General features: G+C 42.7%; 1 non-coding gene across 1 annotated transcript; it reads left to right on the forward strand.

The window, feature by feature from the left end:
• The first annotated feature begins 5,437 nt into the window (after positions 1–5,437).
• On the forward strand, positions 5,438–5,512 carry Trnat-ugu (transfer RNA threonine (anticodon UGU)). The gene has a single exon. It is a non-coding gene; the product is annotated as a tRNA-Thr (tRNA).
• Positions 5,513–6,062: the final 550 nt, after the last annotated feature.

Raw genomic sequence — 6,062 nt, forward strand, 5'->3', positions numbered from 1 at the left:
AACACAGGGAGACCTGTAAAGCGGTAAGTCTGTTATTGTATGATTACATCACTGCCGAATAGTCACTGGAAAAGATTCACATCTATTAAATGTCCAAAAGGATGCGTACGGACGGATTTAAAGTGGAACGGTCTCGTAAAATTAGTGTCACAAGAGACAGGTGCCAGTTTGTCATTCGTCGGAAGAATAAATGGGGAACTGTAGTCCAAAAATGAAAGAGGCGGTAGGGGGGCTGCAGATATGTAGACATGAAGAATAAAGATGTACGGTATTAATAAAGTTTGTTTTATTTTAAAATCTTTAGGACTTTCGCATAAAAATTTCGGAGACATTAATTTTCAGCACGTCCTTATAAATGCAATGTAGTATGCACATCATTTAACTGTGTTACAAAGTGCAAAGACAGAATTAAGTCATTCCGTATATGAGTTCTGTGAGCTGGCAAGGAAACAATATAATCTAGAAATATCTGCTACTAAAACTAAAGTTATTACCCACGACCTAAAATTTCCGCCTCGATCTGATGTTACTACAAAATGTTCCACTGCACGACAGAATGGTGATGTACTTCCAACATGATGGATGCCCGGCACATAGGTCGAGTGCGGTTGAAGCAGTATTGAATAGGATATTTCATGACAGGTGGATTGGTCGTCGAATCACCATACCGTGGCCCGCACGTTCACCAGATCTAACGTCCTCGGATTTCTTTCTGTGGGGAAAGTTGAAGGATATTTGCTATCGTGATCCACCGACAACGCCTGACAACATGCGTCTCGGCATTGTCAATGCATGTGCGAACATTACGGAAGGCGAACTACTCGCCGTTGAGAGGAATGTCGTTACACGTATTGCCAAATGCACTGAGGTTGACAGACATCATTTTGCGCATTTATTGCATTAATGTGGTATTTACAAGTAATCTCAATGTAACAGCATACGTTCTCAGAAATGATAAGTTCACAACGGTACATGTATCACATCGGAACAACCGAAATAAAATGTTGAAACGTACCAACGTTTTAATTTAAAAAACCTACCTCTTACCATTTGTTCGTCTAAAATTGTAGCCATATGTTTGTGACTATTACAGCGCCATCTATCACAAAGCGAAAAAAGTGGTCCAACTAAAACATTCATGTTTCTTTACTTACTACACGAATATGTAATAAAAAATGTGGGTTCCTATTTTAGAAAAACGCAGTTGATATCCGTTTGACCTATGGCAGCTCCATGTATCGGGCCAACTATAGCGCCATCTGATTTCCCCCTTCAAGTTAGACAAGTTTCGTTGTTTGTAGTTTTTTCGTTTGACGCTTATTTCGTGAGATATTTGGCCCGGTCACGATCAATGGACCACCCTGTATGCTGAAGAAAGGATAATTATATAGGAAACAGAAAATAACTTAGAAAGAGCAGTATGTAGAGCCGAAACGCAATACATTACAACTTAACTGCATCTACATCTACAAATAAGACAAAGACAATGGCTTTCAAAGGAAAGAATAGAGTCAGATCGAAAATAACAACAAATGAGAAAATTCCAGAACAAGTGCCCACTGCAGTCCCTACGATGTGATTTTAGTTTGAACTATGAAAAAGGCATTGAGAAGAAGGTTAATGAATACCCAGCTACCTGCTGAAGAACTGGAAGAACTTTGGGAAGAGAAACTAGAAAAGAAACACAAATCAATTTCTACGAAGTTATGATTATACCTGTTCTTGTTCCGAATCATGGGCAGTAAAGGAAGAAAATCATGTATACAAGTAGCAGAGATGAAGTTGATGAGATACGTAAGTCGCTGTAATAAAATGGATAAAGAAAGGAATGAAACAATAATAACAATGACGGATGGATGATAGACACCGGAAAAGGTGATTACGACATCTAATCCTTGGAAAGAGATGCTGGAAGTAGAAGGCTTGTCCACAAAGTAAGTTCCGATCAGTCGCGAAATGGAAACTACATTGACAATAAGAAATGTTTTATTTACGACAGTTGGCTCCACCTTCAAGCTACTTCTCCACATAGTCGCCGCTACAGCTAGAACTTCTGATTCGCCGTTATACCAACTTCATTCCAGTTACTTCTCTACATAGTCTCCACCCCAGCTAGGACAGCTATCGCGCCGTTATACCAACTTTCCAATACCCTCGTGATAGAAGGCAGCCGCCTTTGCTTCCCGCCAATTCTCTACGCTCATCTATAGCTCACTGTCTGTGCGAAAATGCTGTCTTCATAGCCAGTACTTAATGTGAGCAGAGATGAAACACAGAGGGCGCCAATTACGGGCTGTAGTGCTGGTGATCAAACATTTCCCATCGAAAACGCGGAGGGAGCATTTTCATTGCCCCTGCAGATTGCGATCGAGAATTGTCACGAATTAGGAACCGTCTGACAGTTGTGTAATGTGGGCTGCATAACTTCAGACGAAATCTCTCACCAGGACCTCATTCTTGGCGGGAGACACTATTTTCTGAGCATCTTTATGTGCTCACCATGCGCTCAAAACTGAAAAGAGTAAAGTGATGCAACCGATACGGATACTAGAGACACTGTGCAAAGCTTTATTAGATTTTCAGAGTGGTTTCCATTTCTTGACGGATCGGAACTTACTTACCGAATATCCCTCGCATTTGTGCAATTCTGAAGTTTCGATTATTTAGGCAGTGACATAAGTCTAGACATAGACAAAACTGTAGGAAAGAAGAGCAAAAAAATTCAAGAAGTATATGGAACTAAAAAATAAAGTTAGCAACTCAGCAATATTGAAACTGTATATCACAATGGCAATAGCCGTGCTGCTTTATGGGAGCGAATCCTTTATTGAGAGAAAAAGAGATGAAAATAATATAGTTAGCAGAGAAGAGATTAGTAAAGGTTTTTTAAATAAACGCTACCAATCTCAAACTTTGTTAATTATTGTATTATTTATTTATTTTGCTACATGTTTCCGGGGAATACCTCATATTCAGGCTAAATGGCATTACAAAAACCATTTCAAGATAAGGTTATACTGATGTTACATAGTCTTTTCGTAACTGCTGTGGTTTTCCTGTCGAGGAAGAGGTATTCCCTCGAAACATGCGACAGAATAAATAAATAATGTAATAGTTAACAAAGTTTGTGACTGGTAGCGATAATTTAAGAAACTTTTACATATATCTGAAGACAGTCACGATCGAAAAATAGTCAAAAAGAGATGAGATTTTTAAGAAATGGCAGTGGCTACTAATGGAGGACCCACATAAAAATGATGACATCCGGACAGAATAGGGAAATTACAATTGCAATGAGGAGGTTGAAGAACATAAGGAAGAATGCAGGCAACACATCGAGCGGATGGATATAAACAGAATTCTAGACGTTGTAAACAAGTATAAGCAGTCAGGAAGAAGAAATTTAGGGCAGCGGAGGAGTTAATTATGTGAAACTGGAACTGCATACTACGTAAGTTTTGAAGTGCAGAAGAATAAGAATAAGAAGAAGAAGAAGAAGAAGAAGAAGAAAAAGAAGAAAAAGAGGAAGAAAAAAGTTCTTGTAATCCAAACTGATTTAGTATCTCTTCATTAGTTGCAGGATGTACTCATTTAATTTCCAGCATTCTTCTGTGGCGCCACATTTCAAAAGCTTCTACTGTCTACCCCGTAGCGTTCACGTTTCACTTCTGTGGAAGGATTCGCTGAAGACAAACACCATCAGAAAGGAATGCCCAATAGCCGGCCGGAGGGGCGGTGCGGTTCTAGGCGCTCCAGTCTGGAACCGAGTGACCGCTACGGTCGCAGGTTCGAATCCTGCCTCGGGCATGGATGTGTGTGATGTCCTTAGTTTAGTTAGCTTTAATTAGTTGTAAGTTCTAGGCGACTGATGACCTCAGAAGTTAAGTCGCATAGTGCTCAGAGCCATTTGAATCATTTTTTTTTATGCTCAGTACTTTATGTTAAACTAAACACTTGCCTCGGATCCACATGAGTAGCACGAACTATCAACGGCCAGGGACCTCGTCTAGTGCAGCGGTAATAAGTTTTACACACAAACTATAGTGAATCAATCTGCCTAGAAGTGAAAACCGTATCAGTCCTTACAGAAGTTCAGAGCTTGGAATAAACATGCAGGCGAAAAGAGTAGAGTGCGGTTCAGTTCACAAACACGTATTGAAATACCTCTGGGCAACGGCCTTGCCGCAGTGGATACAGCGGTTCCCCTCAGATTACAGAAGTTAAGCGCTGTCGGGCGTATTCGGCACTTGGATGGGTTACCATCCAGGCCGCCATGCGCTGTTGCCATTTTTCGGGCTGCACTCAACCTCGTGATGCCAATTGTGGAGCTACTCGACCGAATAGCAGCGGCTTCGGTCAAGAATACCATCATAGCGACCAGGAGAGCGGTGTGTTGACCCAATGCCCCTCCTATCTGCAGCCTCAACTGAGGGTGACACAGCGGCCGGATGGTCCCAATGGACCACTTGTGGCCTGAAGACGGTGTGTCCATATATTTTACTACTCAGATCACAAAACTCTTCTACTACTTTTAGTATTCAATTCCTAATCTAACTACTTCACCGTCGCCTGATTTAATTCGACTACATTCGGTTACCCTTGTTGTACTTTCGCCGGTGATGATCATCGTATAATCTATAACCTCTTTTCATGACACTGTACATTCCATACAACACCTCTTTCCAAAACACTGCTCATTCCATTCAACTGTTCTTCTAACTTCTTACCGGCGGCGGAGGTCTAGCGGTTCTAGGCCCTCAGTCCGGAACCGCGCGACTGCTACGGTCGCAGGTTCGAATCCTGCCTCGGCATGTATGTGTGTGATGTCCTTAGGTTAGTTAGGTTTAACTAGTTCTAAGTTCTAGTGGACTGATGACCACAGATGTTAAGTCCCATAGTGCTCAGAGCCATTTTCTAACTTCTTTGCTGTCTCTGACCGAATTACAAAAGTCGTCGACAATCCTCAAAGTCTATATTTCTTCTCCCTGAAATTATATCTCCCTCTCCGAATTTGTCATTCTCCATGTATCCATTTTTCAAAAAAATGGTTCAAATGGCTCTTAGCACTATGGGACCTAACTTCTGAGGTCATCAGTCCTCTAGAACTTAGAACTACTTAAACCTAAGTAACCTAAAGACATCACACACATTCATGCCTGACGCAGGATTCGAACCTGCGACCGTAGCGGTCGCGCGGTTCCAGACTGTAGCGCCTAGAACCGCTCGGCCACTCCGGTCGGCTAACAGGTAACCTGGCCTCCTTCTGTGCGGATGCACAAACAATGCTCGAACTCTCACGGGAATCGGCAACGTTCCGCGAGCAGTGAGTATAATGGGCGGTGGCACTACGAATGTAGTGTGGGACAGTAAGTTGAGAGTGTTTGGTTTCGCGGAAGGCGTGTCAGAGATAAATCCCTGTATTCGCACTATCTTCTGTGTCATCGGTGGCTCAGATGGATAGAGCGTCTGCCATGTAAGCAGGAGATCCCGGGTTCGAGTCCCGGTTGGGGCACACATTTTCATCTGTTCCCGTTGACGTATGTCAACCCCTGTAAGCAGTAAGGGTTTTCATTCAATTGTAATTCCACACACAACTGATTTCATCAAAGTGTACGGGCCTGAAGATGGCGTTAACGCAACGTCGAACCCAGTAGCGAAGTAAATAAATAATCTTAAGTACATCTGGACGAATTTAATTTTTAATAAAAAAAAATTCGTTGGTTTCTTTTACTGCTTCCTCAGGGTACAATAAGTCTCCAGTGCCAATTCTAAGACGTGACAGTACAGAACTCGTCATCGCCTGCAGAGAACAAGCAGAATGGAAAAGGGACGATCATCTTTTACGTTCGTTGTGGTGGTGCGGCGTCTGTCGTTTGGGAGGCTGCCTCAGTGGCTACCATACCGGACTGGGTTCCCCAGAGTCGTAGGACGGGTGGCTATTCAGCCACTAATGTGACAGGACGCAGCAGTCTCCCCAAACAGCCGAGAGGGGCGGACGCCTTTGCTGAAGGGGTTGTCCGGTCGAGACGGAGGGGGTGAACCGTCTCGTGTTGGGACAAAGC

Source organism: Schistocerca gregaria, chromosome 10 (assembly GCF_023897955.1).
Source record: "Schistocerca gregaria isolate iqSchGreg1 chromosome 10, iqSchGreg1.2, whole genome shotgun sequence".
Classification (NCBI taxonomy): domain Eukaryota; kingdom Metazoa; phylum Arthropoda; class Insecta; order Orthoptera; family Acrididae; genus Schistocerca; species Schistocerca gregaria.